Source organism: Scomber japonicus, chromosome 18 (assembly GCF_027409825.1).
Source record: "Scomber japonicus isolate fScoJap1 chromosome 18, fScoJap1.pri, whole genome shotgun sequence".
Taxonomy (NCBI): Eukaryota; Metazoa; Chordata; class Actinopteri; order Scombriformes; family Scombridae; genus Scomber; species Scomber japonicus.
Window position 1 is genome coordinate 4926012 of NC_070595.1, and position 27224 is coordinate 4953235.

The 27224-nt window shown below is 42.0% G+C and overlaps 1 protein-coding gene across 1 annotated transcript in view; it reads left to right on the plus strand.

Annotated features, from left to right (window-relative positions):
- Positions 1-27224, plus strand: part of hoxb3a (homeobox B3a) — a 51565-nt gene that overhangs the window by 2508 nt on the left and 21833 nt on the right. Inside the window, exon 2 of the mRNA XM_053337835.1 lies at positions 24772-24838. The gene's annotated coding sequence lies outside the window, so the exon portion shown is untranslated. The remainder of the gene's footprint in view (positions 1-24771; positions 24839-27224) is intronic.

Here is a 27224-nt window from a genome sequence, read left to right on the forward strand (position 1 = left end):
AGCTGGTAGGGGTGTGTGTGTGTGTGTGTGTGTGTGTGTGTGTGTGTAGGTTGGGTACTGATTAATCAGATCAATGGCATATAGGGAAAATACCGCAGGTCAGTTTGCTTCCACTATACTTTCATTGCCGTCAAATATTCCCAAACTACACATACTTACTTAACTTTTTTTTGTCTATACAATCTCTGCCATGTTTACACTTGTGCAATAAAGCTCTGCTCGGATCCATGTCGGTATCCAAATCCACCAGATCAGATTCAATTATGATGATTTTTTTTGCCTAATGGTGATTTAAATGGCCTGTGCCTCATTCAAATTCACACAAACGCATCACATAGAACATATGCCTTCATTGTGGCCATCTAAAATCTTCAATTCAAGCAGGGCATGGTTGAGCTTTGCCTTAAGGAGTCTTTAATGGGACACATGGAACCACTCCTGTGACTTTTAGTTCTTTAACTGTCTTGTTAAACTACTAGTGTTATAGTAGTGACTGAGCACTTTTCCTGCTGTTTTGTGTAAGTGGCTGAAGGGAAGAGCTGCATCACATTTGCAGTGTTGAGACTTCACCAGCACGGTTGTGTATTGCAGACAGATGTAGACCAAACAACTTGTTACATTGAATTAGACTTTTGTCCAATGATACTGTACGAATCCAACCAATCGTGCGCCGCAGATTTTCCTCCACTGCTCCTGTGCATTGTTGAACACAGCTCTCTCATTTTGGGTGCTTTTTCCACAGAAGTCCACTTAGAAAATAAGCAGCTACACATAATTCAATACTATCATTTAGAATAAGAGTGTATGTAAGATGAAAGGTCAGAGGTCACAGCACCTTAGGGGGTTATTAGAAATCTTTATCCAGTGTAAATGTGATACTTGAGTGCTGATGTCCACTCAGAGTACATTTAACAGCATTATTTTACCACTGAATATAATACAGTTAACCCTTACATACTGTTCAGGTTCACCCATTTTTACAATTGATAGCTGTAAAAACACTCCTACATATACATACATATTACTTTTAGCTGGACTTTTCCTAATGTGACCCACAGTTTACAAGAATGGAAATAAAATGCATCTTTTTTTAATTATTGTGCAGCTGATACACATTTTTATATATGCAAAAGTACAAATTTGACCTGTGGGTCAAAAAACAGCATTTAAAATGTTCATCATATTCTATCAGAAGTGCTCCTGGACTATAAAACAATGATTGTGAATGTCTGTTTTTTACACAAGTTTAATCAGACTGATGGAGAATATATGAATGTGAATTGGTGTAGAGACTAACTATGACTCAGAATATAAACAGTATGTGAGGGTTCAATGTATCACTTGCATCAGTGTGTTACACTTATCTTACTACTGGTGGTATTTAAAGAACTTCTGTAGAGTCTCTAGAATATCCGATGAAGCAAATAAGTAGTAACAGCATTAATAAACTGATCCAGCATGGTGCCAACTTTCAGGACTCTTTTTTAAAATAGTCAGTCTTGCATGTGTGATACTTTGTGTATTTTGTGTTACGGACACAAAGTAAGTGATGCAAAGATAAGAGACTGAGGTGGAGTGAGCTATTCTCACTGAAAACTCAAATCTCATCTTCATAATAGTTTTTATGCGGTGTCTTTTGTAGACTCCTGTCGTTGCACTTTGGTAGAAGGAGCAACGTTGCCGTGGAGACCACGCTGATTGAAGTTAAAGTGTGTTATGGTTAAAGCTACTCTGTGGAGTTTTTGACAGCTTGTGGTGCTGCAGAGCAAAGTGATGATGAGCAGGTTCTCCCCTACTGCTGTTTGTATCTTATGTTATGTTGGCTGGTGTACCAGAACTGACACATACACACACACACACACACACACACACACACACACACACACACACACACACACACACACACACACACACACACACACACACACACACACACACACACACACACACACACAGACAGACCATTAACATATGTTTATATTAAGGATGAAGTAATGTGGAATTCTCAGTGCGGTGCGATGTATGATTTGGAGGTTTGGGTGGTCAGAGTATTGAGAAGCAGCTTATGTTGGAGGCCTTGTTACACGTCTGCTAATTGTAGTAGAGACTCATGGCTGTAATATTTCTAATAGCAGTGCACCCAGAAAAGAGAAGATGATGCAGGATTTAAAGCAAAACTAGTTTTCTATGTGTTGATGCTTTTTGTGATGTTATGAATATGATAGTAGTTGGTTACTATTGATGCTACAGCTTCTCTTCTTAGCTTTATATAGAAAGGCTTTGCAGTAGTTTGTAAAGTTTCTCACAGTGAAACCTTTGAATGGAGTGAATGTAATTTCTGGCCTGAGCTCACTCAGGTTCATTAAAATCACGCTTGTTAAATTAAAACTCCTGCTGCTCTGCTGCTGCATAAAATAAACGCCTGCTGAGCTCTCATTTAATGAAAGAAGACATTACGTTTTTTTCTTCCTTTTTTTTTGGAGGGGGTGTGTGTGATGTTATGTCTGTTACCTTGCTACATACACATTGCTTTTTCCCCACAGCTTTATAGCTCCTCTCTCCATCTAAAAGCGGATGTGTTTTAGTGATCGCAGTGGGATTAGCAGTTAAATAACTGTGAAGTAAAAGCATGAAGCAACAGGAGGTGAGCCACAGTCTGACCCGCACTGTTCCTGTCCTACAGTCCGCTGCTGAACCAGCTGATGGAGCTGATGTTTCAACACCAGCTTTACACAGGAAGCTGCGAGCTGTCGGGGTTCGCGCGCACGCACGCTCCCACGCACACAACACACGGGAGCTACTGTGACATGCATGCTAAAATCACAGGAGCCAAATATGTCACACACACAGACACACACACACACACACACACACACACACACACACACACACACACACACACACACACACACACACTACAGTCACACCAACGCCAACTCTCTCTCTCTCTCTCTCTCTCTCTCTCTCTCTGTCTCTCTCTCTCTCTCTCTCTGGCCCGGGGAGTCTCGCGGTGGTTTGCTAATTGCCAGACAAATCGCCTGCGCTGTTTTTTTCTTTTTTTTCTGTCCCCCCTTCTCTTCCTCGCGCTCGTTGCAGCCGAGTTGCCCGAGAAATTTATTATTCCGGAGAGCGCGAGGAGCCGAGGAGGTCACGGTGCAGGCGCGCGGGCTGCAGGAGGAGGTCGTCACGAGAGATATATGGCTGCCAGGCTTTTACTACTGCACCGCCTGTGTTTGGGAGAGAGAGAGAGAGAGAGAGAGAGAGAGAGAGAGAGAGAGAGAGAGAGAGAGAGAGAGAGAGAGAGAGAGAGAGAGTCATTTAAAAGTAGACATGTATTAAATATTAAAAAGAGAGAGCCAAATAACGGTTGCCAAGTTGTAACAGACACATCCACCATTTGTTTTATGGGTCAGGCTGTTAAATGTTATGACATGGCAGTGATTTGGAGTGTAACGTTAGTCAATAGGTAAAATATAGTCCCTTTAAAAGATGAGCTAACTGATGAATTGGTTGCATATTATGGTAGAAACACGACTGTAAAAGCCCGTTATTGTTCAGCACTGCTTCTTCTTTTCTTTTATTAGTAATGGGAATAAAAGAATAAGAGGCTTTTAGTGGACTCTACACAAAACTATCAATTACTTTTAAAGTTTTTAACTATGATTACTTACTGAATACAGTTTTCTCTGTTATTCTTTTACATCATATCAGCAGTTACATCACAACCATGGCAACCCCGCATACCCCTGCCTAGTGTATTAAAGCATCATAAGCTCTTTTAACTTTCTACCTGATTCAATAATAAATGAATTATTAATGAGACGTGATTCATCTCGTAAGGTTCCTTTATTGTAAAGTGATAGTGCTGTTAAAGGCAGCGTAGTGTCTATCAGTGATGCTGCATTGAAGTGAATGGAAGGTATAGGCAGGCCTGCATGTGTGGTGATCGTACCTCTGTGTGTGTGTGTGTGTGTGTGTGTATGTATGTGTGTTGTACAGCAGCGCTCATATCCGTTTGATGTGAGTGATAAATAGGCATCTGTGGCCTTTATATGACTAATGTTTGGGCATTAAGCCTGCACGGTATTACAGAGTATTGATAGTAAAGTATTAAACGAGCCCTCGGTCTTGCTTTACCTAGTTTTGCTTATCAATATCCTAATGACTGGGACGCGCTGATTGCTGTTCTATCATATATATAATAACATCCTGTAGACAGCAAATGTTACACACACAAATATTAGGATTGGGGATTTGATCAAATCAGCCTGTCGCATATGTTAACTTTAAGAAACGCTTTAGAATAACGTTAAAACATCCTAAAATGATGCAATGATGCAGAATTCCCTACTGTTAATACTTATACTCACAGTTATCTATTTCTTGGCATCTATGCACCATCATTTAAAATAGACATATATGTAGATGTTGAATATGGTCGCAAATGGAGCGTTTGTTGCAAAAATGTTGCGTCCAGTCTGCCGCAGTGATTCCTGCAAGTCTGGCACTTTATAACCCGCATTCAAGATCACTCAACAAGCCCTACAGTTAATATAAACAGTAATACAGAAGTGCTCATCCATTAGTAGTAAGCCCCCCCCCCCCCCCCAAAAAAAAACACACTCACGCACACACAAAGGCATGCGGCTTAACCGGGTTACAAATTGTGATGGTTGTTCAAAAGCGTTCTGCTGTTATAATCTGCGATTGGAAGCGCTGCGGATCATTCAATTAAAAGATGAAGTAGTGTAATTGTAAAGTGTAATTGATCCGCAGTGTACTGTAACTCAGCGGGGAACTCTACCAGCCTTTATAAAGTCAACAATGCTCAGACACTTTGAACATTGCTCAAAAGTCATTGATCCTGTCATGTCTTAACAACTGAACGCTATTCCACTGCGCTGCATTCAATGGGTCACATATTCAAATCAAAGATGCTAGCTGATCACGCACTACATAATACAGAAATATGCTTCTCTTTTAATTACTCAAATATTATTCATAGCATATTGATTTGCTATTTTACTCTCAACAGATAAAAGTAGAATATTTCATATAATAATGATGGAGGTGGAGAGGGTTAGTATGGCATTCTATACCAGCTCGAGCCACACACGGCCCGGGAGACAGACCGGGGATGTCTCTGGTGCATTCCCCATAACTTCAGGGTGTGTGTGTGTGTGTGTGTGTGTGTGTGTGTGTGTGTGTGTGTGTGTGTGTGGGAGAGAGGGGAAGACCTCACGTCTCGCGCAGCAGAAGAATATATTTCAAAAAGCGGTTTGTGCGCGCGTGCTGCAGTCTCGAGACAGATTTACGAGCCGCAGTAAAAGGCGAGATGTCGGCGCTTGGTAAATCAATCTCTCTCTACTCTTACTGTCTCTCTCTTTCTCTCTTTCGAATCAAGTCCAGTCATAATACTACTACTACTAATAATAATACTAATAATAATAATGATAATAATAATAATAATAATAATAATAATAATAATAATAGTGAAATATCTCTGCTCTACTGGTGTAATATATAACCTTTTAAACACGCCAGTGGACACTTTGATTTTATGGCCATTCTACATCTTAACAAAGAGACATTTTCAGTTTCTCTCGTTTTATTCAAAGCCTAGTTAATCATTAACGAGGAGGAAGAATCTACCTGTCTTAATCCATCACGGACCAAGAGACCCCCACGATCCCCCAAGAACTCTTAACATCACTTCAATTACCGCCTCTTAGTATTACCCTGCACCTACAGCTAAGAAATCTTCCAATAACTATCATCATTTATACTTTTATGCTGCTTTTCTGTATAAAGCATTTGCTTGTAATTCAGTGTAATATGAATGAGTAGGTGGTTACGGTTTGAGAAGGGTCTCAGCTACTTTTTAAATATTTGCATGGTTTTATTTTCATGATGTTAAAAAAAGTGAAGTGTCAGTAAATGATTTGAAGTGTCAGGTCCAGCATGTAAACACCTTCCTGTTTACTCTTCTTAAATGCGGCTGAAGCTTCAATCTAATGCCAATAAGCGCGTCATTCTAATGTTTAACACGCTATACTTGAACATACTTCTTACTGGTCGACTGTCCAACCCTTTACTAGTCATACTTCACATATTTATGCTTTATTACAACCTTTTCCTGTGTGTAATAGCTTCATACGCGGCTGTGCCAAGTTTACAGAGGCTGATTCCTATTGCTGTTGTCAGGCCGGCCCAGGTCTCTGCTGCTACTTATCTTAGCTGTTGTTTCACACTGTGATTGCTATAATTTATGGCCGTCATTACAGACGCCATCATCACCACCGCAAATGTTTGATTTCAATCTTGTTGTGGGTAAAAATCTCAGGGAAACGCCGCAGTGCTCGGAATACAAGTTTTGTTTTTTAAAAAAGAGGGACTGTCTATCTGCGCGTTGTTAGAGCAACCAAAGAAAAAGAATGAAGAGGGGAAAAAAGTAGAATAAATAAATGGCCACCCAACTGTTTTCAGATAGTAGTTTTAGTAGTGCATTTGTTTCCTTCTGGTTAATTGTCTTCATGCTCGCTGTCATCTAGCAGGTTGTATTTTTAGTAACAAACAATCCAAATTCTGTTCTCATCTCACCATGAAGTAGTTCTGGCTAATCGCGTTAGATATGAAGCGTCTTTTTATTTGTCTGGCCTCCCAGCTCTTTAAAAGTGACTGAATAAAATAGAAAAATGAGCTAAGTTGTACTATGCACTGCTGCTGGAGTGTGTAATAGAAGCCAGGTAGAGCTCTGCGCTGAGCTGGCTGGCTGCTGTTGTGTTCCTCTGAGGAGCAGCAGCGTGTCTTCAGGCCCCATTGTTTGACCTTGAAGTGTTTCTTCTTACAGCAGCTAGGTTAGCCCTGTTCTTTCTTTCTTTCTTTTTTTTTTTTTTTTTTTTTTTTAAATCTCGAGGTTCATTGTTCTATTAGAGGTGGCTCGAGCTCGAGCTGTGCAACCGGGAGACAGAGCCTAAAAGAACTCCAGCGTCCCATTGTTGCTGCTGCCCTGCGCGGCCTCGCGACGGGGGGGTTTGTTTCTTCGTCTGTCTGTCTGTCTGTTCTTCTTCTTCTCCTCTTTGCCTCCTTAGTGTCTCCATCTCTTCTTGTCTTCCATCGCTTCTTCCAGTCAGGAAAACGAGTTAAAAAGCTCCAAATTCATCGATTTATTTTGTAAAATATCTCATTTCTTAAAGACGTTATTGCAAAGATGATTTAAAAAAAACAAAAAAACATCATCTTGTCTCTTTGCAGGATTTCAGGGTGTACAGTTTTTTCCTCTTTGATTTCCAGCCGCCTTACTCTAGCATAACGTTTCAATGCGGAACAAGAATTTGAAATGATTTAAAAAGAAAAAAAAAGAAAGAAAAAATTCACACGATTTGTTTTCAGTGACACAGTCGGTCTGAGTATTTGTTAAATATTTAGTTTAGCTCCAGGCCGCGTGAATAGGACCATGAGGAATAAACTGTAATGTGATGAGATAAAAACTAAATATGCCCGCGTGCTCTGCGCCCTCACCATCACCATCACCATCGAATATTTCCGATTGCTGGAAACAGAAACATTGAAACATTGAAATAGAAGACAGGACAATATAAGGAATTCCCCCTCGTTCGTTGTGCAGACTAACGGCGGGCTGAGAAAGAGATGACAGTGAGGAATAACGAAGAAACAGTCTGAGGCGTGCACTCATTTTTTAAAAACGAACATAGTCGGTGACAATCATCTTTTATCGGTCTCTCTCTTTCTCTCTTTCTGTGTGTGTGTGTGTGTTTGTGTGTGTGTGTGTGTGTCTGTCACAGGCCTACCCCTGCTTCCACCTTACAGTTTACAACACACACACACACACACACACACACACACTAAAAGGTGAGCACAAGTTATATTTTATGTTCATTTTTTTAAACTTAAAAAGGATTGGGGTCCCACAAACAGAACGGAGAGGCTCACGGACCCCCCCCCCCCCCCCCCCCCATTTACACACATACACTGCCCCCACCCCACTCGACACACACACCCCCAAGCCCCCGACCAACGCGTCACGTGATTCATTAAATAATTAATGCAGAGGTTGCAGAATAGATATGTATTCGTCAGGAATATAACGGTAAGACATGGTGCTGCTCCAGTGTGTGTGCGCCTGACGTGGAAAATTCAACTGTCCTTTCAAAAAAAAAAAAGATACAAGCCCCCCTATAGCAGCGGAGAGAGAGAGAGAGAAAAAAAAGGAGAGAGAGAGAGAGAGAGAGAGAGAGAGGTAGAGTGGGGGAGAAGAGGAGACACTGAGGAACGCCAACAGAGAGAGAGAGAGAGGAAGAGAAAAGAGACAAGGAGGCTGCAATAAAACAAATTTGGACGGGTGTGCGTCTTGCGGGTCGTTGTGGACACCGTGAGTATTGCGGAAGGAAGGAAGGGAACTGCATGGGGGGAAAAAGGAAAGCACCACTTCTTCTTCTTCTTCTTCCTCATCTTCTTCTACGCCGCTGCGCCGCCTTCGCCCGCCCGCATCCCTCACACTGAATCATAGGCTATTTTAACATCGTGGGTAAATATGGCCCCCCAAAAAAATACCCATCTTTTCGCCGTGTTTTCTCATCGTGCATGTTGCTGTCGTGTTGTTTACACATCACCCCCCACCCATCATCATCAGCCATTGTTTATAGGTTGGAGCGGTGCGAGCAGAGCAGCCTGCTAAACCGGAGAGAGAGAGAGTGAGAGAGAGGGAGAGAGAGAGAGGGAGTGCAATGTTAGCCGATGGCTGTTTATATTTTAAGAAGCACTTGGATATTCTTCTCCATCTTTCTCCCATCACCTCCTGTCTGCCTCTACATCTCTCTCTATCTGCCCCGACTCTATTCTGTTCTGTCCATCCCTCTCTCTCACACACTCTCTCTCTCCCTCTCTCTCTCTCTTTTTTTCCCCAGCCAGCTACTTCTCTTGATTTATAGTGAGGCAGGGTGTCAGCGTGCGGCCGCGGCTGCCATTGTGTGTTTGTGAGGGAGTGCTGTTGTTTATGGTGCTGCCCGCGATAAATCATGTTTCCAGCCCCTCCGCTGGTGGAGGGAGACGCTGGCGAAAAAAATGACGGTCGATGGACCGATGATGCACCGGAACGAGGAAGAAGAAGGAGGGGAGGATGAGATGTCGCCACACGGGCATCCACGGGACCTCCATGGTGTCTTGCTGCACCGGCTCTGTTTTCATTGCCCCTTGCTTCTCTTTCCTCCTCCTTCTCTACATCCTCCATGCCCTCACACACACACACATACACACACTCACACTCACACTCCTCCGCCTTTTACACTTGATTATTACTAGGGGTGTTTCTTTTTTCCTCGCTCAGTATGACAGTGGCTGGCTGTAGCTCCGGGTCTTGAATTACTGCGGCGACCAATTAACGGGAGATTTGTTTAAATTTGGCACACCGGGCACGCCTCGGCCGCCATGAAATCTCATAAAAAGGACCTGCCGGCCAGGAAAATCTCATCCATCTAGCCAGGAGGGTGTGAGTGATTCCAAGTAGCTCAGTCATGGGAGCCAGGCTTGAAGATGTAAATGACGCCGGTTCGAGTCCATGAGCAACACACAGGCCCCTGACTTTTTTTGGGGGGGATTTTTGTGTAATTTTTTAAAAGTGAAATGCAATCAGTAAACTGCTTTCTGCACTGATGGAAGCTTTCCAATGAGAATCAACTTGGCTTTGGAATGTATGTCGGCTTCATGCCAGCCAGCAGCTCTACCTGCATCTTGTAGCCTTGTTAAAAAAAATCTCCTACGTTATGATTCATCTGCTGCTGCTTATTTTATTAAGATGAAACGTCACAGGAGTGAGGTGTTTGTATAGTATCCCGTTAACTTTATGCGTAAAAGCAGACTGTACACTGTCTCTGAGTTCATGTTTTTTTTAGAAGTTTTTTTTTCTTCTTCTTCTCTTTCCATGCATTTTTTTTCAATGTGTTTTCTTTGGATGTCTGCTGGAATTGAGCTGGGCGCCATTATTCATGTCAGCACTCAGTGTTTCTGCCTTTGCTCAAATCCTTCACCGTGAATCAGATCCTTCTTCTTTTCTTTAAATGTGGCGAGGAAAATAAGATGCAGGGGACGGGAGGATTGGTCTCATCTTTAACCCCATGCTTGTATCCACATGTAGGCTCATCTCATATCATATGCATTTCTAATACATATATATATGTTTTTTATACATAGACTATATGTCTTTATTATCTCGTGCTCTATACGCTGAATGAACTCAATGAAGCGTTGTGTATTTGGTGTGTTGTACCATTCGTGAGGAGCAACGTGGGTGTGTATGTGTGTGTGTGTGTGTGTGTGTGTGGGAATGGAGAAAACGTAATTTCATCTCCTAACCTCATAACTCACTGTAGTAGGTAGATGACGCTCAGGTGATGTTGTTTTGGTGTGAAGCCAGCTGGTCGTTTATGCAAAGTGCAATAAGAACAGAGGACAGTGAACGCATCATCAACTAGTTTTTTATTGTTTATAAACTGCATCAGTTTGCATTATCTTTAATAGACAACAACAACAATAATAATAACAACAATAATAATATTAATAATAATAATAATAATGATAGTAGTAGTATTATTATTAAAGAGACAATTATTTAGATTAATGTTCTGCAAATGAATGGATGGATGGACGGATGGACGGATGAATGGATGGATGGATGGATGGATGGATATGCACCCGGAATCAGTTTACAATTACATTTCCATGGCTGGACTCTTCCGCATCCTCCCCTTCTCCTCCCTCCCCCCTTCCCCTAATCTTCCCCCTTCCTCCTCCTCCTCCTCCTCCTCCTCTATACTCGGCCATCAGTACCAGTGTAAACCTTAGTGTAACCAAATTAGAGCGGCTCCGCGGCTTCCCATCACATAATAATGGCAGTAGCAGCAAGAGGCAGCGCATTTCAAAAATGTGTATTCCTGCTGTCCGCCGCCGTGTCAAAAACAATATCCCGCCTCATTTCTGTGGACGGAGAAAGAGACGGAGGGAGAGAGAGAGAGAGACAGGAGGAGTGACATGATTTCTTTTCTCCTTTTCTCATATATATATTTATATATTTCGCTGGATATGGCGACCTCATATCTGATTTGGGTGACAGGGAAGAGTTGGAATATATTTATTTCCAAACGCCAGTGAGGCTGCCTGCAGAGAGAGAGAGAGAGAAGTTAAGAGGGGAAGCAATCTTTACTTTAAAAAATTAGTCAAATCATAAGTGCCTGAAACCATTGCATTAAAACATGCTCCTATAAGCCACACAGTGATGGGAACACGACAGCAGCAGCGTTGGGGGGGGGTTTATCTTATCTTATCCCAGGCATGTGTCCACTGTTAAGTGTGTTTTGTCTGGTGAGATAGTTCCACATCAAACCCAGCAGAAATAGTTCAAATATTTGAAATGGTGTTGAGAAATGATATCACTCCCTGTCTGACATCCATTACGGCTGCTGCTGCTGCTGCTGCTGTTATCCAACCTGCAGGAGGGGGGGTGGATGGAGGGAGAGAGAGAGAGGGGGGGGGGGGGGGTGCAACTCCTGCGAGGCCTCGGTGCATTCACAACTCTCTCTATTCACGCTTCACTAAATATAATTCTGTCCCTGCTGCTGCAAACGTCATCCATAATCCAGATGTGAAAGGGCATGTTTGTTACTCCCATTATGGGGAAAAGCGGAGAAATGGCGTTAATGTGTTACGTTGTCTTCAAAAGAATCCTCAGTTCTATTGAGACTCTGTATGTGAGGCTCAAATGAATGTTTACACCGAAACCTGCTGCAGGACAATGGCGACAGCATCAGCTCTTTGTGACATTAAGGCAGTGAAGGACGCAGTAGAATATTGTACTGACCTATAATAACACTAGTTGTTTGCATATAGGCTAACTGTTAGTTAAAGATAAACATGTAAAGTAGCATTCCGTAAAAACTGGAGCGGAATCACTGAATGGAAGCGACTTGTATGAACATTTGGGTGAAAAGAGCTGCATGGATTATTTAAAGAGATGATCTCGCCTTTTCATTAGATGAACACAATATTTTGTTTTGTTTTTATCATGCATAAAAATAATAATAATAATAATAAATGACTTTCCGCTTCATGACCCAGCCTTCTAATCTAAAATGCATTAAGAGGCAAAGGATGCAGATCAGCATGCTGTGAAAGAGAGAAAGAGAGAGATATATATAGAAGGAGAGAAAGATCCCAAATGTATTGTTTGTTACTGATTTAAGCGGGCAGTAAGAGCTCAGGGGAAAGCTTGCCCCCATATTGGTTTAACGGAAGAAGATGTAGCGTCTCTTCCACTGGATGAAAATCAAACCAACTGAAGCTACAACGTACAAAAAACGGGTTGAATGTTCCGTAAGTGAAGCTGTATGGTTTTATTGTTTATGGTCAAATACAAGGTCGGTGTAGACCCACGCGTCTGGCACACACGCGTGAAAAGGAGCAGGCACGCGGACAAGACTTCAACACAAGGCGCATCTTCCCACTCACTGCTGAAGCAGGCAGCCATATTGTCTTCTTCATGTTCTTTACCCACGCAAAAAAACAAAAAAAACAAAAAAACCATTAGAAATCTGTCCTGCGACCTTTCTGGTTAAAAACGGAAAAAATCGTATTTATTATATTTTTTTAAAGGCAAGTTTTTTAATGAGCTACGCAATCTTACTGCCGAGTCTGATTCAACAAAACAAAAAGCGTGAGATATTAACTTAGTTTCCTATGAGCGTCGCTTCTTCTAAATGGATCAAATACAGAACAAAATCACCTTAAACAGAAAACAGAAAAGGCTTTCTAACTTTAAGTGTGTTTTAAAGCCTGAATAAAATAGCTAGCATGTAAAGCCATGTTTGTGTTGACTTACTCTATTAGTAGAAGGCAGCAGTGATTTTTAGAAGAGCAAAAATATTAATTGCTGTGTCCATCTTTAAAATGCTCGTAAAATGCGTAGGCTGTTTTGTGGATTTGCCTGCAAATATTCCCGCTAACGCAGTAAAAAAAGAATGAATTAAACAATGAAAAATAGTCCAACGATCAAAATCAGACTGTGGATTTCAGTGCAAATATATTCCATGTCGATAGATCGGAACCTTAGCAGCCCTCCTATAAAACACCGCAGACTCATTTAACATTAAGGTTTATGTTTATAATAATTGCTCGGAGCCAACAAAAAAAACGTGTTAATTTGAAGTGAAGTGAAAAGCAAAAAACCATAAGAGCCATGAAAGCAGTTTGGGTTTTTTTTAAACAAAAAAACCCCGGCAATGAGTGGAGCAGGGATTTTTTTCAAACAGCCAAACATAAATCAGAGGACCGCCTCGGCCTCATAAATCTACAGCAGCTCAACGTTAACGAGCGAAAGATTTAAGTGTGGGGAAAATAATGTTAACAAAACATGTTAACATGTGTTTAAATCAGCCTTAACGAGGCCGGTTCTTTTACACACCTAATAAAGTTATTTACTCATAACTAATAAACAAATATAGGATATTATTATTATTATTATTATTATTATTATTATTATTATTATTATTATTATTATTTAACGCATAGCCTATTGCCTTATCTTTAACATAGCGATGATATCCAGTCTCGTGCTCCGTGCATGCGCCAGGTACTTCCCCGGTTCTTCCTCGCGCGGAGATGATTACCCGTTCGGAAATAAATCAATAAGAAGCCTCGTGCTAATTTATAATCGTCTGCGCGAGGGCAGTGATTCAAAGCGCGTGAAAAATGAGCGACTGAAACCGTATCCAGAGCCCGCGAGCTGCGCTTTTTTTTCCCCTCTTTTTTTTTTCTTCTTTTCTTCAACCGGGCCGGAGAGCAGCGTGCACGAGAGCGATAAGATAGACCGAGTTGCTGAGCCGGAAATGTTTCCAGGAGGAGCCCTTCTCTTTCTTTTATCAACTAAAAATAACGCTTTGCTCCTTGTGTAATTGAACTTCTCTCTCTGTCTCTCTCTCTCTCTCTTTCTTTCTCTCTCTCTCTCTCTCTTTCGTCGCCCTCTTCCTTGTTTTATCTTTCTCCCTCTCGGTGCGCGTGCATGTGCGCGTGTGGCAGTAAAAGCATGTCTATAAGCGTGGGAAGATAACAAATAGACACAAAGAGAGAGCAAAGCCAAGTGTGTCGGTTTTTAAAATAAATTGAATCTGTATATTTGACCAATGAATGCTAGTATCAACACCAGCAGCACTTTAGAAAATCCTCACAAATATAGAATTAGAGTCCAGAACGTGTCCAGGATGTCCAGAAATGTCCCAAAATCCCTCTGTGACAGCCTGACAAGATACAGACCAAATCCAAATCACTTGGCTATTTTTCATTCTTATTTTCTCCTTATACTGCGTTTCCTGTGTGAATGTGAGCAATTGTCAAATAATTACACAACCTCCGTGACATCTGTGTTAGGTTAAGTTTTGGTGGTCATGGGGAAGCGATGGCTGCTAGGATTCATGTCCAAATCATTTAGTTTTTTAGTTTTATTGGTATTTTTAGGCCTTTGTCATATTACGGACAACCTCTGAAAACTAGCTGAACCCGCTTTAGTTAGATTTGGTTTAGATTACGTCAGTGAAGGCTTTTTGAGCATGGTTTTGGTGTAGAGTCTAGCGTAAGAATAAAGCATGGTTTTAACTGTAATTTACCAACATGTGATAGGCCTGTAGGCCAGATTCTCCCGCTCAATGTGTAAACAAGCCAAACAGCGGAAACAGTTGTGTGTGTGGACTCTCAGGTCAAATCACAGCGGAATTTGTGCTCTTCCTCCCCTCTCAATCTCCTTCTCCCTCTTCCTCTCCTCTGATCGCTCCCAGTTTGAAGCCATGTAATAACCAACATCTGGCCCGCGCGCAGCCAGGACAGACAGGCAGGTCACGCTGAACCTAGCTAACCCCCTGGCGCACCTCAACCATACTCCCCTATTGGACAGGAACAAGAACCAGAACCCCCCCACACACACACCCCCTCCCCGACTCCCTAGGTTCTCGCGGCCTGTGTAGCTGTCAGTCCGCAGGCCGGTTCAGGAACAGTTCACGGTGTCAATCTGTCCATCCAGCAAAAGAGAGGAGTGTAGCAGGTTAATGCCAATATGATAGTCTTCACTGTTTCTTAGATAATCAATGAACCAAAGAGAGACACATCTACAAGATGTTGGTTCACAAGGGTTACAGGTCAGTTAACGGCTACTACTGAGCAAATCAACAACAAGACAGCATCAGTGTGTGTTTGAATGTCTGACCAAACGCAACCACAAGACACTGGAAGACACACAAGGTCTCTGCTCATATATGTTTTAAGTGTATTGAGAAGAAGATAAACTAGAAAGAGGGAAGAAAGAGGTATAGAAGGATAGAGACAGAGGAGGAGAGCCCAGGGAATAAGGCGTCACGCTCAGGCCAGAAAAGCTCTGACAGAACAAACCGGTTTCTTTTGGAGGCTCGCTCATCTTACCGCAGGCCCACCGGAGCTCGCGCTGTATCAACCGGCAGATCAGACTACCCGGTGTGCGTGAGGAGAAGGCTTCAGGAAAAAGAAAAGCGCGAGCCCTGGCCGTAGTGCTGGCCAGGCACGCACCGGCCCGCTATACGGGGAATTCTGCAGCACAGGCGGAGGGGGGGTGGGCGCGCGCACGCGGTGTGCTTTTTAGGGTAAAGTAGCACCGCGAGCCCCAGACTGAGCAGTCCCCGTCAGCCTGTGTGCTGTAGGTAGGCACTGATTGTTGCAGATTTATGGCGGAGGCGCTCAAGATTTATGGCTTTTCCCAAAGCGGGTATGCAAACACATGGCGTCTGCTTTACGTTATGTTATAACAGCGCTGGGATGGATATAGACGTATTATAACAACAGCCAATAGTCGACTTAAATGCATGTCCTTGTGTTATTTAGTGCCATTTTGGACCCGAATACACGTTAGATAAAAAAAAAAACAAGCTGTCGGACCGCCAGGGCTCAATCACGCACTCGCAATCACTGAAGAAAATACGTCCAAGATTTTCCAAGAAGGGTCTTTTGTGGTCTTCTTTACTCCAACCGGTGTGTCCGTCCGTGTCCTAAACACACTGCTTCCAGGGGGAAAACAGAACGGCGGGAGGAGATCCAGGAGGAGAGACACGCCGAGAGAGAGCAGGTAAGGTCTGCTGGGATGCTTCTTGCTCAGTGTCCCGGTGTGTGTTCCCGAGGCGTCCCCATCCCACGCGCTCCGCCGCTAGACATGTCATTAATTATCTGTTGTGTGACCGTGGTCTCTCACGAGCTGGCAGAAGCATCCGCGGGGTGTGCCCGCGTGCAAGCTCTGTTGCTTGCCAAAAACTTTTTTCCCCCTTGTATGTGTGCGTGCGTTTGCTTGTGTGTGTGTGTGTGTGTGTGTGTGTGTGTGTGTGTGTGTGTGTGTGTGTGTGTGTGAATGCAGCTGCAGACAGATGCCTCAGAATAGGTAACAGACAAGAGGAGGAAAAAGACGCCTCGCCATTCTCTACCTCTGTCTCTCCTCTCGTCTCCTTCATTTTCAAAGGAAGTTTACTCGCAGCTTTAAGTGCAGTTTGGACACAGAAAAGTGTGCGTCTGGTACGTGTGTGTGTGCGTGTGTGCGTGACACAGAGAGAATGAGTCGTTGTGAATAGGGACCTGACGTCTAGGTGTAAAGAAAGAAGATGCATGTTGGCCACGCTGTGATTTATGATAGTGTGAAAAGATTGCTTACTCAAGAAGCCGCACCCCCCTTCTCTTTATTCTCTCCTTGTCTCCTTCCCTCTCTGTCTTATCCACAAATCCTCATGTCCTTCCACCCTACAACACACACACAACAAATCCACAAAAGACTCCTATACAAAAACAGAATCTTTCCTCTAACCACATCTAAGCAGGAGCAGACATAACAGTTATAAATACATGTGTAGTTACAATCAGATCAATTTGAATTATTACAAACAAAGTTGATTTCATAATAACCCAACGAGCCCATATTGTGTCATTGTTATAGCAGGCAGATGTAGAGTTAGCTCCATTCTGTTCACAGAGATCTGAACAATATGAAACCACCATAAGCAAAAGAGGAATGCAATCCAATTATTCACGGGCTGAACTGAAGAATTTATATCCATAACTATATGAAATATATATGCAGCAAATATGCCAGCAGCTCTAAATTCTCTTGATCTCTTTGTTATGAGAGGACAAGATTTCCCCAAATGACTTGATTCATGTGTTGATGTACTGACCTGTAGTATTTAAAGTATAATCAGATTATATGAACTAAATGTTTTCTCTTTTTCCAACATAATAAAGCATCAGATCTGTTAAGAAAGTGCACGTTACTGTACTAGCACAGCATCTACCAACAGAACATAAGCAACTATTATGGGATGCTGGACATTTTTAGTAGCATGAAGGGCAAATAAGTGAAAGAGGCAGGCCCACAAGGAAATATACCACTTGATTCCTCGTAAAGGAGGTGAGACATAATAAATAAATCTGTTATTAGATATAACTTAATGTTGTTTATTATCAACAAGTGTTAAATGGGAGTGATGTCTTATTATGAAACACATGCCTTTTGTTTTCATGTAAATAGTGATTAAATTGAAAGAATATGTGAGAAAAGAAGCAGGTGCTTGGGCTGACATAGTATCTGTTATAATGTAGACAGCATTTTATTAGATATGTGGTATATTTTTCAGATATGCCAACCTGGAGAAGAAGTCATGAGATTTTTTAGTATAAAATAAAAGTAGTCGTGTATTTTTGCACCTGATGAAATGTAAATTTACAGCTTTTAAATGTCCACATCTCCCAAAATACAGTCCACATGACCTCTTTGTCTTATATAGTGGCTACTGCCCTGTCTCCAAGCCCAGTTTGACCAAAATGACTTACTCCAAGCCACATTTATACGCTTGACTTAGCATGGAACAACCCACTGACATCCAGTGGTTTTCTTTCTATTCTATAGCAGCTAAACTCTTCAGCTAAGACGTGATTTACAACGCTATATTGTATATTTTGTCTTCTCATGGCTTTCCAGATAAATACAATAACCCTAATCTGTCACAAGATTATTACAAGGACAATATATAAAAATATTCCTTTGGTTTTTTTATTGTGAAATGCTCTATAATCACTCTTTGTTTGAACTGTTCGCCAGTTATGGCTACAATCTGTGATTAGGGATCTAGAGTCTCCATTGCTTCTTTTTAGGGGCTCACAAGACAAAAAAAAAAAGAAGAAAAAAAAAGTTGAGAACAACTGCTCCACATGTACGTCATCTCCAGTAATAGCCGGACAGCCTGGTTAACCTTGGCGGTTTTCGCTCACTTCCGGGTACAAAGACTTTAAACTCACGAAAAACCCACAGCGACTCCAACACAGCCGTGATTTAATTGATTTTTTCATACATCACTGACAAACTATGGGCAAAACACCAATCAGAGTAAAATAGTGGGTGCAAGCTCGCCTAATACTGTCGCAGTGTATAAAGGCTGACAGGTCTGGCCTGGATCCATACAGCTGCTTTCTCCTGCTGTAACAGGCTTAATAGCAGGACTGTCTGCTGCTGGGCCAAGTGGCCTGATTATATTACAATCACTGGCTTCTTTTTCTGATCCTTGTGTCATAAGAGGAGCATGTTGTTAGGAAATGGATACAGCCCCCCCCCCTCCTCCGTTGTATCGGCGCAGGTTGTTCAACACTCAGAGTAATGAGGCCTCAAAGCAATGTAATCACAACTTAGCAAAATCCATTTTTACGGCATTGCCAAACCACAAATGACAACAGATACATATCACTGAGTGCTGAAGTCCCTGCTAGACTGACACTCCTCTGCAGGAAGTGATTTTTTTTTTCACCAAAATGCAGCCACAGTGGCTGCTCAGGCTTAATTCTAACATCTATCTTTGGTCAGACAAGTGGATACACAATGAGAACATGGATAGAGTGGCTTCCATGTAGAGGACAGCCAAAACCTTCAACCGCCTCGCTCTAATCCTCAGGAGCACACAGGAGCTGATGGGCACGAGTCCACGCAAACTCTTCTAAATATAATGTGAGTGTTCCCACCTATCCAGTCATTAGAATAAACACAGACTGTGCATTTAACTGGAGGACTTGCAGTAATTTCACACTTGGTGACATTTGTTGTGACGGAAGCCTCATCAAAGAGCATCGTGGTACAGTTACCGAGCGTCGTCTCATGCAACCGCAACCATCCACTGTACCAAGCCTTCACTTCACCACCAGCATAACCTTGAACAATCATCATCAGTCAATCAACTTTTATTTTAACACTGGTGTTCTGCCAGAAAGGTAACCTGTCCTCTACACAAAGCTTTCCATTCGTGACTACTGCCTGACACACACACACACACACACACACACACACGAGCAGTCACATCCATCCCAGTTCCTTCCATCCCTGACAGACTTGGTGAGCTTGGCACTTTTCATGGCCCAGGAGTAGAAAGGGCAATTTGACCCCCGCTACCTCCCTCTTAACCCACAAACACACTCATTCTCTCTCTCCTTCTCTCTCTCTCTCTGTGGTGATGTCAGGGCTTTCTTTGAGTTCGAGGTTAAAGATTAGCATCTCTGATAAAGATTAACTCTGTGTCAAAGGAAGGCGCTGATGGCATGAGTTTCTGCTGCAGGACTGCTGGAGACACAGGGGTGAACACTTCAGGGGACGAAAAAAGCCAGCAGCAGGAGGGGAGGTTAGGATCTCAATGGATAACACAAGGTAGAATATAAGACCAGATAACATAACGTAATGCAGAATGGTAATCCTAATCCTAACCCTAACCCTAACCCTGGTGGACTCCTCAACATATAGAAAGTCAGATCTCTGCTTCTAAAACAAGAAAAAGTTCATTTCATAACCCAACATGTTTCTGCGTTCAGGCTACCTCCCTTTCTCTCTTGTTGAACTAAATCTCGCTCCGATTATCGTTCAATTCGCATGCGATCCCCGAAAAGCTTGTCCGAGACCAAGAATCAGAAGAGAACACACAGGTTTTTTGAGCAGAGGGTTCAAAAAAGCTCTTTTGTGCACAGGACGAGCGTAATGCTTCAGTTATGCGTCCTCAGCCAGGAGCAACAGACTTCTCATAAGTAGAGGAGTTGTTCATATTTCATGAGGCCGAATGAAAATAAAAGGGTTGATGCAAATCATAACAGCAGAAGAGGCTATTTCTGCCAACTCATTGGATGTTCAACACATGTAAAACTGTGAGATGCAAACGGAGGAATGGTGGAGTCGGTGGTGCACACCCATACAAGTTATGTAATTTAGGTCTCGGTTGTGAAATGAACAGCCGAAATTTTGTCCTCGCAGGGACAGACGGCTCAGTGTTTGCCATGAGTGCATGTTGCTTAATTCGACAAAACTTTCTCAACATTACGAAATTAAAGATGCAGAACGGGCCACGTCAACAGTTTCCATGAGTAAATACTTAAGTATACTCACTAAGCTGCTAGTGCACTTTCTGTTTTTCCCCCTTGAGGTTGATTACAGCATCAGGTTCATTGCTGTTCTATTCCATTTGATTAGAATTGTACTGAGTATGGGAGACAGTGAGTGGGCAACAAACCAAAAGCCCTTTGCCCCCCCCCCTCCCCTGTGAAAGCCACAGTTTAATTAAACCCACTACAAGCAAAAACGACAAGACAGATGTCTCTCTCGGTTTCTTTTCTGTGGTGCATATGCCCCGTTTAAAGAAAAAACAACACAAAAAACCGGTGTTGAAACGTGTGTGTCATCCACCATCGGAGTGAAGGAGTGGAGGAGATGAAATGAGCTGCAGTGTGAGGTTTGTCGTCACTTGCCCATTTGGTTTTGTCTGCGTTGGTGGTATCTGTGTTGGTGATGATGATGATGCCACATGGCCGTTCAACCTCATTACACTTCAAGGAAATCTTCATCAATGGACTTGATGAAAAGTAGGGAAGGAGGGAGAAAAAAAAGGTATAGATATTGACTAATCTTCAGAGGAGGCTGATGTTGAAGGGAATGGGTGCACCAGAGGCCCAAAAAGGTCAAAAGTCATTAAGAGAATAAAGCAAAAAATGTCTTTTATTTTTGTCTTTTGGATAAAATGTGTAAACCTATGAAAGGTATGAAAAAGAATGACTGAAATCTAAAGCATGTGTGCTGTTTGGAGCCAAGTCGTTTTTTCAAAAGTCAGCATGTGGAACTTTATAGCGTTCCGGTTCGTCTGTTCGTTGAGTTGTTTGTTTGTCGGCTACTTTTGTTTATAAAGTGTAAACACTTGAATTTATGAGGCCGAAACGTGTCAGTGAGTACACTGCAGGTTATTCACAGGTTGTTTTTTTTGTTTTTTTTAATCATGACATGATGGCCATTGAAGTGAAGCCAAAACAGGGAGTTGAGCTTCTGGAGATGGGATAGGCGGGGTAGGGGTCAGGGGGGCTAAAAACAAACAGTTAGCCTGATAAATCCTCCCTAACTAAATGAAATTTTGACCGCGGAAATCACTTGGAAAGAATGTTAATGGCCAGCAAGAAAAAAAGGTTCAGTGATGTTGCAGTAAATGACGTCATATGTAGAAATGGGATACATGTGAAGGGATAGGTTGTTTGAGGCCACCTTACTTAGTGTTTGTTGTAAGTATGCACCCCCCCCCCCCAACCCACCACCACCAACCCCTGCAGAAACCTGATAGACCTATGACACCATTCTCCATGCAGCCATGTTCACCTGACTGCATTTCAATCAGTGCATAGTGTAGCCTGAGCTGTAGACACATGGCTTAAATAAACACCATGTTAAAGTCAACAGTCATGTTTGATACGTTGTAATAATTACAGAAACAACATTAATGGCCTGTAATGCATTTATTATTATTATTATTACCTTGTAACAATAATGTACATGGTTTCTCAACATATCACAGTTACAATTTAGACTGTTACTTTATGGTTGTGTTAGCAGTTGGAGTCAACAACAAAAAGAAAGCATATGATTTCATAATGAGGGTTACTTTATTTCCTGTAAATCCTCTTCAAGTTAAAAGCTTACAGGTTTTTGATTTTTTGATTAAAGCATAAAATGACACACGATGAAAGTGTGATTCTGCAGCACTTTGTGTGAGTGGGTTGATCATTAAAGAGCTGAGCTATTGCTCCTCCAGGGGGGCAAAGGTCACTTTTGAATAGCTGTGCTCTAATATGTCACTGTGGGGATTCCCATGTTATCACGTGCTACTTTTTTTCTTTTAAAGTGGCTAAAGCCACAACACTGTTATACTAACAGTGAAAGGTCTCTGTTTGTGGATTTGACTTGATTGTATCTATAGTTTAAAAAACAGCAATGAGGACAAAACAGCAGTATATATGGAGCTTTAAAAAACACCACACATTTATATTATTGGTGAATGTAATGATTATGTGTTATGCTGTTTTGTGTGTGTGTGTGTGTGTGTGTGTGTGTGTGTGTGTGTGTGTGTGTGTGTGGGCAAGTCGGTGACGGCACCAGACCAGGCAGAGATAAGAGCAGAGAGAGAGTAGTGATAAAGTTTGTTCAGATCATGAGACTTTGAAACGGAGCTGCGGCTGGAAGCAGAAACAGCAGTCAAGTGTGAACAAATATCCGAAGTCAGATGCAGACCTGTATCAAAAACAAAAAGTGAACTCTATTGAACTATTTTCATTTTTTGTGCTTTATCTTAAAAACTGGAATCTCGTTGACTCATTGTTAGTCAAATATATCTAAAATGATAAAGTTCTAGTGCTACCAATGACTTTATGTGAGTGAAAGTACTTTTATATACATTCTGTTAAATATGCAACACATTTATTGTTTGCACCTAACAGCACACCTTTATTTCTGCTGCGGCTCTTTCGTTCATGTCTAACTTTCACTTCATCCAAACCTGAGCAAAACATCCTTCTAACATTGTTTCGTTTGGACTCAAGATCCCCGCAGCTCCTAATTTCATCTGACCCCCCCCCCCCTCTCTCTCTCTTTTCTCCCTCTCTCCTCTTCCACTCCAAAAAATTTGGCTCATCAGCTGTTCTGGGTCTATGGAGGCGGCCTCCTCCCTTTGTCTCGGCCTATAGGCTAGCTGGCTAAGCTAGTCGGCCCCTGCATCACTTTCTGGGCAACTTTAGACTAGTCCACTCCTGCTCCGTGGCTCCAAATTTCCGACTTACCCGCGGGGCTGAGGGGGGGACACAGGGAGGAAGGAGAAAAAAACAAAAAAACAACCCAAGCTGGTGTGCTGCGATGGGGATGGACGGCAGCCAGAGCTGTGCGTGAGTGCATGGACGGGGAAACAATAAATAAGTTTATAGCAGCGGTAGGAGTTGTATAGTGGTGGTGATGGTGGTGTATGGAGGCTGGTACGAGGAGGTCGGGGGGGATCCTTGCTTTTTTGATTTATGTGTTTGGGTGAAGCTGTCAGGAGCAGAAACAGAAGCAGAGCGGGGGCCAGCGATTTTATTCCAGCACTTTAATAATAACAGCCCCGCTATGCAACAACACGGACAGCGCTTTTCATCTCGCGGTTGTGGATGCTATTACACAATTATACATCTCACCTTTACGCAGTGTTTAGCGGCACAGCAGTGGATGGATGTGTGTGTAGTAAGCCGGCCGGGATGTGTTCTCTTTACTCTGGGTGCTGCTACTGCTCTCACCGAGCCCCTCATGAGGATAACCGGGCCATAACAGTGACTTTATCCGGGATGTGTGTTTTCTCTCTGAGTGATGCTGGAAGTTATTCACGGGCTGAGTGTGCGCGCGGAACCGCTGGGAAACAGCTGTTCACCTTATGTGGCCGTTTCTCTCTTTCGTTTGACTCTCATTTTTCTCTCGTCGGACGTGTGGTGGTTAGCAACATTTATGAGTTTTTCTCTCTCTCTCTCTTTTTTTTTTTTTTGAAGTTATTCCCATAAATCATCGCGATTGTTATGGATGTGTTCAGTAATATTGCAAATAGGCCCAGTTGTTTTGAATTTGTCAGCGTTAAGGTTTCATAACTGATAGCTGTTTATAATATCATCATTATTGTTCAAATTAATGGGATGCCGGATTCAGGCGTGATGCTCAGATTTTCTTTCTTTCATATTTTATATATTAACTCTATTTTTAATATTGATGTTTGTGCATTAATGTTAATGTTCTCACAGCTATATGTTCCCATCATTTATAGAAAGGTAGAAGTAGGCTAAGCAGCATTTTTACCATTACTGTTTCGTTATTATTCCGGTTGTTTGCAGTGTACACGATGCCTGCTGCATGAGCTGATGATAATAATATAGTTTCAAATTCATTTTGGATAATTTTCCAACATTTTTTCGATTGTCGTTTTCTTCCCGTCTCTTCATTCTGACTTTTATCTGCATCAGTCTACTGACGGGAAGGAGCGTCATGTTCCCTCTTTAAATATTAAAGACTATCCCGACCCCTTATCACAGATGTTCAGTGTTTGTCTATTATTTAAATACATGATAAATATAACTCAATAATATGAATCAATAAGAAATAGCATTTAATAGAACACCGCTGCTCTTGATTCTTTCTCTGCTCTTGTAGCTTTTATTCGGGGATTTCAGCGGGAATCATTTCAGGTCAGCAGTACCTGTCAGCAGTTGCTCCTGTCTCAGCCTTTCGATCACACTACAAGAGGTCTGTGCTCCCTATCGGATTTTTACCAAGACCTTTTGATTCCATATCTCTCTCTTTTTCTTTTCCTCCCCATTCCTGCCTCCCCCTTTCCCTTTTCTTCTCTTATCCTGCAGTTCTTAGGAGCTTTCTGGAAGCCGTTTTCTTCCATCCAAACACCAGGAAATAAGAGGAAATCTCTCGGTGAGTTATGTTGTTTTTACTTTTAGACTACTCTTTGTGATGCTATGCAATGTTGGATTGAGGAATGTGTATCTGCAGTTTGAATCACAGAAGTATTTTGAACTACTTGTAAGCAATGTGGGATGAGTTGAATTCATTTAAAATAAGTGGTGCATGTGCTTTTAATCTTCTGGACAGAGACATTAATTAAACCCGTTCCAATTGATCTGAAAAGTCACTATTTATTTATTATTTGTAAAACCATGTTGAGACGCAGAGTGGGTTGAATTATTATTTTATTATTATAAATTATTATTGGAATTTCACAGCTTCCAAAACCAGTGCAGTGCAAAATGCAGATTCAAAGCTAACAAAAAAAGCAATAATTGTAGGTAATATGTAGAAAAGTGTAGGTCATGTTCTTATATATTTGAATATAGATGATTTGCTTATAACCAATTAATTCCCTTCAGCAAACCGCTTGGATATCTCTAGCGGTGTAGCTGAATGCATGATATATGTTACGTGCGTGTGTGTGTATGTGTCTGTGTGATGTAATATAATGTAATGACACGTGCTAATGTAATATAATCCAGAGGTGTGAAGGGCAGTGTGATGGCCGCGGGTTACAACCGCAGCAGGAAATATACCATGGTCAGTTCATCATTTCATAAGACAGTTATTAAAAGAACACTTTGTAACTGCAATAATGACACTGATGGCAACACTAGCAGTAATAACAGCAGCAGCATCAAATAGGTCACAATGCCAGGAACACTTTGAATTTTTAAAAAAAGAAGAAAAAAGGGAACACACATTACATTCAAGCAGTCTTCATTTGTGTATTTTAGAAAATGAGATTTATAACGACTTGGTGTTTAGAGCCAGTAAACTCTACGATTTTTTAAATCCCATAGCAAGAGGAAATTCCTTAGTGTCATCCTCAATGGCCTTCATGTCTAAAGTCCTGGAGAGGAGGAGGGGGAAATGGAAAGAGGATTTCCATGGCTCCACGAAGCACTGAGTCTCAGTTGTGAAACCCAATATCCGTGACTCAATCCGAAACACGGAGCCGCCGATGCGCGTCTGCCATCCAAGCAAAATAAAGAATAACTGCCATCCTTCACAAGCACCGGCGTGCTTTTACAAGTCAGTACATACATGTAATCCGCACTGCTTATTCCTCCACATGCTCTCCTCACGCTGCTGTTGAGTGGGGGAGAAAAAAGAAAGAAAAGACAAGAAAAAGAAAGACAGAGACAAAAAAAAAAAAAAAAGGCTGATTAGGTGTTTGGTTAATGAGTAATGAGGTTTTTCAGCAGCAGTTAGCAGATCCTTCAGTCCGGTATACAAAAGGCTTTTTGGGTTTTTTTGAAGGGAAAGTTGCAGACGGACACATTTCAGGCTCCCACCTTCCACCTACACGGAGCTCATCCTCTCATTTCAGCAGCCCACACCGAATGCTATCTGTTTTAAAGTTGGGGGCTGTTTACACACACACACACAAAGCCTACACAAGCACACACACACACACACACACACACACACACACACACACACACACACACACACACACACACACACACAAGCACACACACGCTGCTGGGTGCGAGAGAACTCATAAATCTTACGTAGCCATAAACGACAGGGGTAGCGTCCTGAATAATAAAAATAGAGGGAAGTGGGAGAGAGAGAGCTACAGAGCTAAAGAGAGAGAGAGTGCGTATGTGTGTGTGTGCGTGGTGTTGGATTATGAAAACATTGTAAGACACCTTCATATTTTCATTTCCATTTTTGGCCTCACCTTCTCTGTGTCTCTTTCCTTTTGGGCTTTCTTGTCACTCTTCCTGGCACTTTTACTTCACCCCTCTCTTCAAATGTTGTTGCACTTTGCTCCTCTCTTCCTCCCCTGTGTGTTAAAGTCAAAACACAGACTCTCTTGTAATGTTTTTATTCTAGCCCTTGAAGTAGACCTTTACAGATTTTTTTTTGTACCTGTGTCTCGATTTGTTGCACTGCTGTCTTTGCCAGTCTTCTCCTTTCTACAGTGGCCTTCTTTTTCTTTTCTTTTTTTTTATTATTTACTTTCTCTCTGGGTATAAGTAGCAGCAGGAGGAGATGAGGTGTCGAAATCTTAACAATACAGGCTACGTGTCTAGTTTCTACAGGGAGACATGGAATGAGCTGCAGGAGGGGCTCTCTTAAAAAAAGGAAAAAATCACATTTCCTGGAAATTCAGTAGGGAGAGAGAGAGAGAGAGCGAGAAAAAGAGAGAGAGAGAGAGAGAGAGAGAGAGAGCAAGTCTCTCATGTTGCCTGTAAAACATCAGCAAATATTACCAAATGAATTGACCAAATTGCCACAAACAGTTGAATGAGCACAATGTAGAAATGAAGTGATAGGTAAA